The sequence below is a fragment of the Polistes fuscatus genome, unplaced genomic scaffold, assembly GCF_010416935.1.
Source record: "Polistes fuscatus isolate 324 unplaced genomic scaffold, CU_Pfus_HIC Scaffold6, whole genome shotgun sequence".
Classification (NCBI taxonomy): domain Eukaryota; kingdom Metazoa; phylum Arthropoda; class Insecta; order Hymenoptera; family Vespidae; genus Polistes; species Polistes fuscatus.
This window is the reverse complement of record NW_025113140.1, coordinates 7,591,697-7,601,893: the sequence shown is the minus strand read 5'-3', so window position 1 is coordinate 7,601,893 and position 10,197 is coordinate 7,591,697. Positions and strand designations below refer to the sequence as shown.

The 10,197-nt window shown below is 31.3% G+C and overlaps 1 long non-coding RNA gene across 1 annotated transcript; it reads left to right on the top strand.

Moving 5' to 3' along the window:
- The first annotated feature begins 1,545 nt into the window (after positions 1-1,545).
- LOC122523398 lies at positions 1,546-4,250 on the top strand. Its single transcript, XR_006305293.1, has 2 exons — positions 1,546-2,298; positions 3,891-4,250. It is a non-coding gene; the product is annotated as an uncharacterized LOC122523398 (long non-coding RNA).
- The last annotated feature ends 5,947 nt before the right edge of the window (positions 4,251-10,197 follow it).

Here is a 10,197-nt window from a genome sequence, read left to right as displayed (position 1 = left end):
CCTTGACCCACATCCTGTCAAGTTCATTGCTCATCCGCCACGATGACCTCGACGTGCCTTCCTCGCATAACATGACGCATACTTTTACGTTCGTGGAGATCGTTCATCTTCTTATTGTTAGTATGTTTATTTTCCTTACTCTTTTCTTTTCTTCTCGTATTAATTATACAGGATGTTTCATAAATAAATATTAATACTTCAAGAGTTATGTCTACACACTAAAATTAGTATAGAAAATATTATATATAAACATATATCTGATATATTATTATTTCGAGTTTAATGATGATTAAAGAAAATGTTCAATATGTCCGCTTTTTTCCTATAAATGGATGAAAATATTCTACTATCCGTAATTATATATTTCAGGAAGTTTTCTAGTCCATTTCCATTGGCAACACACATTTATTGAAACTATAATAATATAAAAATGCGTTTGGTTAGTGTAAAAATTGGTGAAAACGTTTAGCAAATTAAATTAATATATAAGAGTAATTATTTAAAAGATTAAATAATTAGGTTTGGTATCAATATAATTAGTTTATTATTGTAATTAATATAATATATTAAATATATCATAAATTTTATTAGACGAAATTGAACAAAATCGATACCAAGCTAGCTAAATCGCTTTCTCTCAGTCTAATAAATAAATTAATTCCATTTACGTAAGAATTCTTACGCCTGTTCTTAAGATAAAATTGACAAATATATAAAAGTACAGGAATTACTTGCTTAATACTATAGGATTATAACAGACGAGAAGGCGCCATCCTAAAATATTAAAGAAACATTTCAGTAGAATAAAATATCTTTCAAATCAATGATTGTTGCGTAATTGACTAATAGCTTTTTATTTAAACAATATTCCTCATACATTTATAATTCATGAAGCAAGGAATACTAGTACTGTAATCAAAGATTGCATAATCTATTAAAGAAAAATACAAAACTAAATTTCACATTAAAATATTAATGATATGTAGTTCAATAAATTACCTTCTAATCCGTATATTGTTATGATTTAATTATTAATAATTAAAATTGATTATTATCAAAATCGCAATCGACATAAATGAGATTTAAGATAATTTTCTTCGAACTTTTACAGAGTCGAAGTTGATTATAGATTTCCACGTTTTACAAGAACATTTAAATTTCAATTAAGATTTCCATTAGAAGTTCATCAAGAAGATATACAGATATCATATCATTGTGAACTTCATTCGCCCTGTTTTCGCTAGGTAATTAATGGACTTAATGAACAAAACGATTAATCAACCCCAAAGAGAAATAGGAATAATACCGATCGATCCTATAGTTCTTTTATTACGAGGAATTACGAGAGTACAGTTGGAAAAGGGAAAGGATACTTTAATAATGAAATTGAAAAAAGTTAAAAAAGAAAGAGAAAGAGAGAGAGAGAGAAATATATGTCTGCCAATGGCTGATTATTATTAATGTAATTACATAAAGGAAAAAAAAAAGAGAAAAAGAAGGAGAAAGAATAAGAAGAAAAATAAAATAAAAAAGGAGAATAAAAAAGAACGTGGAAAAGAAGATAGAACGCGTAGTATTATTTTGCAGGCGGGTATAGCTTTCTCTTGCAGTAATCCCGACATTATTGGTTTTCGAATAAAAATCTATTGTCTAGCTACCGATCAATTAGCCCTAAACACTGGCAAGACGAATGGTAATTTCGTCTATCTTTTTCTAGGGCCACGCTGCTGCTGCGGCTTCTCATTCAGAGAACGAAAATGAAGGAGGAATCGTTTGAAAGAGAAAGGCCATGTCGAGAACAGAATATAAAGGAAACGCTCAAAAGAGAAAGGTAACGAGCCCGAGAGGTATGTTTCAACGCAAACAGATGTAGGAGAGACGAAAAAGAAAGACAAACGGAGAAAAATGGATGGGAAAGAGAAAAAGAATGAGGAAAAAAGAAAGACAGTGGGAATGAGAAAGAGAAAGATGTTACGAGACTGTTGTTGTGTTGGAAAAAGCAAACAGTGCAATCGGTGAAATGTAGCTCGATCGATGTATATACGCAAGAGGAAGAGAAATATATTCTTGTGTGCGATTCTATTTCGCAAGGACACACGCGACTAGTAACATTCAAGTAGTCAAACTTCCTTTTCTATGATACTATGACGGTTCTCTGAACATACCACGTATGTATATAATGTACATTGAACCGTTGAAGAAAGGGTGAAAGTCTCTGGAATGGGCCGCTTGCATCGATGGCAATTTTCAATGCTTTTGGAATTAATTGGACGATACACTTGACTAGATCTTTCCGAGGTAAGTGTTAAGAAAAAATATACGAAGAAAAATTAAATATCTTTATATATATATATATACAGAGGAATATCAACTTATCTCATGATCACTTTTGTAATTTTTGATCAGAATAACCGACTGATAACATTAAATATAGAATACATATTTTTATTATTGAATTCAAGTTTTTAATAACAATTATGCACTATTTATATTTATTGCGTTATCCTATTTACAAACAACATAAAATTTATTTGAAAAATTTGTCAATTATTGTCTGTACACTTCAGGATATGATTTATTTAGATATTTTATATGAATTTTTCCCATGCATTTGTGTAGAAGATAAATATTTTAAAGAAAGGCTTATTTAATACGCGATTTCATGAAAATTATTTATTGTTGGTTTCCATGTATAATTGTAACAATTGATACAAATAACCAAAATTTGCTATTTCGATTAGTTGAAAACTTTTGAAAATCATCACTCTTGTCTTGGCATCAGCAAGTTGTATGTTATGTATCGGGAATGTATCTCGATCGAGTTTGTTCGAACACGCCAATGTGGTTCTATATCTCTTCATATTAGCGAACGACACGATCAAGAAAAGTGAGAGGCAGCCGGAACGTGTGCTACTCTTATGCAACTTCTGATAGGAATCGTAGTATGGGTCACTTAGTCACTAACTCTTACGAAAATTCTCAACTCTCTTCTTTAAGGAATAGTTACGAACCTACTAGACGAATCCTTTTCAAGGACACGATTTTTAATCAAAATTCGAATAATATTTTGTAAGATATAAATATGTTCAAATTATTTTAAACTACAAATTAAATGTATAATTTCACTTTAGTAAGAAACATATATGAATTAGTATTTTATAACGAAATTTTTTGTCGATGAATTCATCAGGATATCCTATTGGTTTTCGTCATTAACGATATGAAAAAAAGTCATCCATGTCAAATCGAAACTAATCTTAACACGTCTTATTTTCAACAATTTGATTTATACCACTTTTAAAAAGGAATCTGTGACTTTCCGAAGGCCACATATGTATAACGAAAACAATATTTATTCTTTAGAAAGTCTTACAAACAAGAATCAATAAAAGTAATTTAACTGTCTTTCATAGAGGACAATGAATCAGTTTACTGTTGAATTTTTAAGAGAACGGTACGTCGAACTTATATTTCATGCTTTTAAACAACATTTTCTCTGATTAATTAACAATCATTTAGATCAACTATCGATCGATGTATCTCATACATACAAACACACACACATACACTAATACTAGAATTTTCCATAATTTCGTTTAACTGTCAATAGACTGTTGGTTTTTCCACTCCCCCCCCCCATTTTTTCAGGTATTTTTATAAAATTTTATTGTTACCGTCGTCTAAGAAGTTTAATTTAAAAAACAAAAAACTGGCACATGTAACGTTTGTCTTTCACTTTCTCAATTTAAACGAGAGTTATTCCTCTCAGGAAATTGCATTTGAAAAATATTCCGTTGAATCTCCTACGATAAGGTGATTGTATGAGCACACGCGTGTTTTTGAATGTATTTGTATATGCGTGATAATAGAGATTTCCTTCTCGATATTAGCTCTACCCAGAACGTGATGTATATCTTATGAAAAATGCAGAAAGGGAGGGAACAGGGATCCTGTACATACAATGGTAAGACGACGATGAAGGAGAAGAAGAAGAGTTCGAATTCAATGACCGGATATACGGCGCACTGATGATCGCATCTTGCGTATTCATTTCGTGTCTTCGATACAACCAAACCTCTGTAAATAAGTATCTGTAAATAAAACCATCATCTTTTAAATGTGTGTGCATGAAGCAGGTGCGCGCGCGCGCGCGTGCGTGTTTGTGTGTGTGTGTCAAAAAAGTAATAAATTGAAAACAGAGAAATCGCGTAGCCGGTCGGAAAATAAAACCAAAACTTTCCTACTCTCTATACTTTTTTGTCTTTCCCTTTCGTTGTTAATTACCCTCCACTAAAATAAGAATGAGTCTCAAGCCATCCGTGAAAAGAAGAAGTGGATCCACCCAGTGCCACTTGAGAAAGAAGTAATCTTTTGACGTTATTTCTATTGTATATTACAATGGGCAAATTGTCCCTCATAATTTGGATAAATACCATGCGAATCTTTGAGAATGAGAAAATAATATTATTTATTATAATTAAGAATAACATTATTTTTTATTAACAAAAAATGATTTTCTTTATTTTAATTATACAATTTTAATTATCTATACACAGATATTTAACTTTATATAGTTCATTTAAAAATACTTTCAAATTTATATTATTTATTCATTTATTTCTTATGTACGATAATAAATGATATTATATTCATAATAATTATATTTTACCGTACTTTCGACTTTTTTACGAACGTTTTAAAACTAATCTTAAAAAAAGCTATAATTAATTTTGCCCAGTAATCTTAGATCGATGCATCGTGCATAAACAAAGATTGAAATAGTATGCATAAACTACAATTTCTTAGAGTCTATAATAATTTGTATTATATCACTTACACGATAATGATACATATATATATGTGTGTAAATTTAAAAATAGTTTATTTAACAATGAAATAATCAAAATATCATACGTATCACAGGTGATAGCGGAGAATTCGACGGAGTCCTCTCCATCGTACGTTGACCTTGAAATTCATTCCTTTCTATTCTACATTCGAATGTTCTAAGCGAAGGAAGAAAATCTTCGTATATTTTACTTCTTACCAAGATAAATTCTTTCATCGAACGAGATATTACATAGGACAAGTTACGGGCTTAAAATCGACTTCTTTTTCTCTCTTCTGCACATCCATGCATGCATGATAACTCCTAGTCCATATACATGCACGTGAAGAAGCGAAAAGGATTCTGCGGAAACGTGTGTACGTATTTAAGTACATATACGTACATATATCTATACACACATCTGAGCTTTCCTTCGTCTATGTGTACGTTCCGGCCTAATGGATTGTACGCACACATACATAGAAATTCGTACCGATTTTTCTGACTTGAGCCAGTGAAAGGGAAGGATATTTCCAGTTCTTCGAGACCCAGATACTTAAGAACTCTCCTTTATACCCTTTATTTATATATTCAGTTTCCCGTTTATCTTCACCGTTCGATTTTCCACATTATTTTTGATGGACCATTTAATGGGCACTCCAATTGACCATTTTCTCGAGAATTCAACATTTTATATGAGACCACAAATCACTAAAAAACTATTCCTTTTAACGTACATGGTTAAGAATACAGATTCCGCTTGTGTATCCTGAGACGAGGAAAGATCGATGACCTTTTTAGTGTACTTCTATCGCAAAATGACATTCAAATCTTTTAGAAAAAATAAAGAACAGAAAGGGGGAGAGAAAAATGTTCTATAACTTTGAAACAAGCTCACTTAAACTTTCCATACTTGCGTGTAGTTCTTAAATGAAATAGAAAAAGATAAAAATAAAAGGGAGAAAAAAAAGTGTAATCTCGGTAGAGTGCTCGGTACGTTAACTATGCCATCGTTAATTAGTTATTCCATTACTCGAATAGAAAGGAGTCTATCAATAAACAATTTACGTTTTCACGAGGATCCATTATGGTTCATTAATAAACAAAAAAAAGATAAGAATATAAAAATTTCTTCTCTAGGCGTTTTACGATTAGAAAGGTAAAGAGAATCATATATTTCGTGGTCATCGAGTATCAAGTAAAATGATCCAAATATGAGGTTAGATTGTAAGATCGAAGAGAACAAGGTCACATAGTGATCGATCCAAGAAACATAAGTACGATCGATCCCTTCCGATCTTCGAAAAGTGCATCCAAGTGTATTTCCAGGATCCCGTTTTGTGTGGCCAATCAAAGGAGAGGCTTTCTCCTGGATCACCTTTCGTCTAGATCGCATCGAGTACACGTTTTATGGCAAAGCTTGTCTCTCTTTGGAGGGGAGTCTATATAGACTCTCCATTACGATGGTGCCCCTTCAAACTGTTCGCGTTTCTAAGACCGTACGCGTATACTCAAGTTGGATACCTCGTCGCGTGTTACCACCTGCGTTTTCATTATTTTCTTCTTCAGATTTAACAATATAAAATAAAGAGATAGACAAACACAAATAAATATAGGACATGCAAGAATATTCGTGGTGTTGTGTTATAGAGTGTCATCTACATTGTCAGTAATAAATATCTATTATTTATTTAGAAATTACATTTCTTTTTTTTATTGTCACGAAAGATAGAAGAATAAGAGATAAAGGAAGGAGGGGTGGTGAAACGACGGGGTCGCGACTATTTCTTCAAAGTCACCCTGCACAATGGTGAGTGTCCACGGGAGTGATTTCTTACATACCGTTCGTTCGTCATTTTTTTTTTTTACAAAATATCGTATCGTAGTTTTGAAATAACTTTCGAGCTTTTGTATGAAGAAAAAGTCATTCGTTCAAAGCGAGTTTTTTGTTTTATTCTGTTGTTTTCTACTTTCTTTTTATTTTCTTATTGGCTCCAAAGAAAATCACGCGCGAAGAACTTATATTTCTTGAACATTTATCTAACTTTCTTATATCTTCTAAAGTTTCCCCTTTTGTATATTTGCGTTTGCATACGTAAATATAGGATACCTATTCCATCTTGTTTTGTAAATTTGAATGAAACAAATGATATATGAAAAAAGTCAATGTAATTATTATTAAATTATCATTAATTATTTAAATGTGTAATAAATTGAAAAAAAAAATTGATTTTAGGATTAATTTCTTATTACAATTAATTACATTATAATAAAGATCATAAATTGAATGTTTTTTCTCTATTTTTTTTATTTATACCACACTTGATTATTGTAATGCATGTTTAATAAATTGCACGAATGCGATTAAATAAATCGATTTAGTCATTTTTATAGTCAAACTCATTGGCACTTTCGCATCCTTCTTCCTGTTGAAGAAAAATCAAATATAATGAACAAAGTAGTCAGAGGAGAGTCAGAGAATACGCCTCGGGGATCGAAATGGGGGTCAGTGTGTGAACGAACAGCTTCGTTCCTTATGTCGCAATTGAAGAGGTCGGTGAACATCCATCTTCCTAGATGTCGTATGTCGTGTCGACAATCTGTACAGCTTCCACATTTTCGTTTTATAGAAAATAGGAGGAAAAAAAAAGAGATAAATGTAAGACGAAGCATAGATATATTTGTTCTCATTGGGGTACGTGATTCTTCGTGTGGGTAATTCCTTTCTCGATCAAATCTCAATATCATTGCTGAACACGATTACGCAATTGGAAGGTTTTCATTTTCATGCTCGACCTGTCGCAAATCATTCCCGGATCTATATCTGGAGTTTTTGTCCCTTACCCCTACCCCCCACCCACCTCATTTTTCTTCCTTATTCATATATATTTTGTTACTCGACAAAAATATCTGTACGAATAAAAGAAACTATCCAAAAAAGTCTCGTTCCTTTCATATTCTACCGAAGAAATTAATTTAACTCTCTATCTATTATATTTTTATAATATTTTTATATTTAGGATTTATCATTTCTTAATCGTGGAATCAATTTTTTTAATTTTCAATTCTTTCCCATATTTTTTCCTAATGATTATTTATATTACGTGTTTCGGTGAAAAAATAAAAAAAAATATAAAAATAATAAAAGTGTATCGCGCATCACAATTAATCTTACAAAATACGCGTACACGGACAGAAACCCATGGAAAAAAATTCACCGAGTATCATCAAATTACAATTCTTCCGATGATAAATAGTATTTTCATTTTGCAAAGAAGGAACACACACACTCCTTTCTATCCAGAGATTTTTCTCATGTTTCTACATTACTTTCCGAGCGGATAGCCGGTTATTAGTTTCACTTTGAAAACTCGAAACTCCTGTGGACGGGCGTGTACCTCTTTCTCTCTTTCTCATCTTTCATCACTCGCTCTCTCTTTTTTTCCTCTCTCTCTTTCTCTCTCTCTCTCGTTCTCTCTAGAGAATAAGAAAAGAAAAAAGATATATTCATATGATTCGAGCGGATCCGAGAAAAGAAAAGAGACAAATGTAGTGGAACTGGTGGGAAGGTAGAACTCTCAAAAAGTTCGAAGGCGAAAGTAAAGGTGGGGCCAACGAAGAAAGTTCTATCGACGAGAGATATACGTAAAGTGGCACACCGATGAAACCTGTGTCCATTCATGTAAGATACCAATAGCACCAGTACCAGCATCAGCATCAGCATCAGCATCAACGATAGCAAACAGCAGCAGCCAACAGCTAAGAGAAACAAACCGGTCCTTCGATGGAAGCAATTCCATGCTCAGATTAACTAGAGTGGAAAAAAATGAAGAAAAAGCTATCTTCTTTTACGATTAGACTCGAAGAACATTTTCGAATTGTTCCTTATTGAAAGAGAAAGAGAAAGAAATAAATAATGAGATGCAACGTTATTAAATGAAGATTTTAGAGAGAAGAAAAGAAGCAATTCTCTTGCTCGTTCTACCATCACGTACATATTTACATTTTTCAGTGTACTATCTATGTTTCTTTTATTTTCAATACCAACACGGTCATGGTATGCAAGATAATATTTTATTTAATTGAAAAAAAAGAGTAATACGAAAGGTTTGATTAAAAAAGATACGAATACTTAACTGACATTTTTACATTCTTCTCTTTTCCTTATTTTTTTTTGTTCAATGACACAACAAAGCATATAAACAATTATATTTGATTTAATTATAAAGAAGTAGAGAATGAGAAAAGGTTTGATTAAGAAAAAAAGATATTTTTACATATTTTTTACTCCTCTTCTTTTTTTAATCATTATTCGTCTCGATATTTTTTTTTTTCATTTTCAGTGAATATTCTTTATTCTCTTTTTTTCTCATACGGATCTCAAAAGTCTCCATTCTCCTTTGAAATCTACTTCGTCGCAATAGTAAGTTCCCAATCCGTAATTATTCCAAGTATGCAATTTCATACAGCCGACATGTGGTATCCAAGCAATAATAACGTTCTATATTAGTATATATGTATCCAGAAGATGTTTCAATGTAACTATGTGTATATCTATATACATAATTCTCATCATTCTTATCGATCTGTCAAAAGTTCGCATTCTTGCGATAACATAGAATAGACGTTCGAGTTATGTTCATATTTAAATGTGCTTGTGTACGCATATTTACAGTTACAATTATTATTAAAATAGAATATTTTAATCGTTCGGATTCTACATGTTTCAATCGAATGATCAGTTTATCGATACATGAAGGAGAAATGAAAGTTCAAGAAACTAAAGGCAGTGCATACGAATAAGTGGAGCATGAAATTCCGAAGGTTGCAAATATGACATTTTCTTTGGTGTTTCCTTAATCATGTTACGTATTTAATAGATATCATTTCGTTTAAGTTGTTAGATGTTGTTCAAATTTCTCTCGATTTACGAATAGAACACGTTGAAGTTATTTATAGTACTTCAAACACCTCACACCGAGATAACCAGTATAGAACACGACGGATATTAATTTAAACATTGATTATCCTTAAATATTATAGATTAATGATTCTTTACGAAATTATCGGCTGTGTAATATTACGATCACTTTAAGTTATTGTAATCGATCTTCTTTACGATATTCTATCTCATAGAAATTAACAAATATATTGATAAAGTTCCAACATTGTTTGTTAATGGATTACAATTTTTGATGATTAAATTGGCATAAAGAAATTTCTATTGAAATTGTAGGAAATAATCTTTTATAAGATACAATGATATTAATCTTATTATAAAATGTATATAATATATAAATTGAATGTAATTAAATGTTATGAAATTATATTCAAGTAAAATATAATTTAATTCGAATGTGTAAAATTGA